The sequence below is a fragment of the Crocodylus siamensis genome, chromosome 3, assembly GCF_052110815.1.
Source record: "Crocodylus siamensis isolate JL-2025a chromosome 3, ASM5211081v1, whole genome shotgun sequence".
NCBI classification, from domain to species: domain Eukaryota; kingdom Metazoa; phylum Chordata; order Crocodylia; family Crocodylidae; genus Crocodylus; species Crocodylus siamensis.
The window spans coordinates 101715150-101716127 of record NC_143397.1 but is presented as its reverse complement, the minus strand read 5'-3'; positions in this window follow the sequence as shown (position 1 = coordinate 101716127).

Below are 978 nucleotides of genomic sequence, written 5' to 3'. Positions count from 1 at the left end.
TCAAGTCACAGCGACAGACAGCTGGACAGACAAACTGGGTGCTCCAAGTCTCAGCCATGGGGGATCAAGCCCAAAATGCTGCAGACCCAACAAGCGCTCTCCACTGTGCTCCTCTGACTTCAAGGGTGGGGCAGGAGGAGGAGGGATTTGAGGAAGTCAGCCATGGAGTTGGGGTTAGATGTGTCTGTGCCTGACAAAGGCAGTGCAAGTGAGAAGCAAGGGGAAAGGGGGACTTCTGGGGGTGTCTTTTATTGGACTAGGTGTAAAATTTGGGAGTGATGTTACTTAAGAGCACAGAATAAGGGCATCTGATGCTCAGAAACTTCTCTAACTAAGCAAAAAGACTGACTGAGAGAAAAACATGACAGAAAACATGGAAATTGAAGTGGGGAATTCTTTCCCAGCTATACAGTTGGTTCAAAAAAAGATGTCCCTAAAATCACCTTGATCCTTGCATATTGCCTAGACCATCATGGCTACAACAATACTCCAACCCTACTGGGAATAAGGATCTGGCTTTTATTCAAATGAAACAGACATAGCCAACCATGGGGCAGAGCATTTGATGCTAGGAGACAATGGCCAGGTGGTTGCTTAGCGCAGGGTGATTGTGATCCAATTACATTCTATACTGTAATTATATGCCCATGGCATCACATCCCATGATCAGGGTTTCTAATCATCTAATGCCCTCCAGTTGAAGATAATGAGGAATACAACTGATAGGAGGAAGGCATTACAAAAAAATACAAATGGAGAATCCTAGAGGAATCGTTCACCATCTGGCCAAAGAGCCATGACTCCAGGTGGAGAGTTCACACTAATCCCATGGAGCATGTAAACCTCAACTGGATAGCTTAGGTAACAGCTAACCTGATTATTCCTCATTTTGTGCTTTCAGTGGTGACCCCAAGTTCCACCTGTCACGTCTTGTTGAAAAAAAAGATTTGTTCGGGAGGATGTAACATAAAACCACCG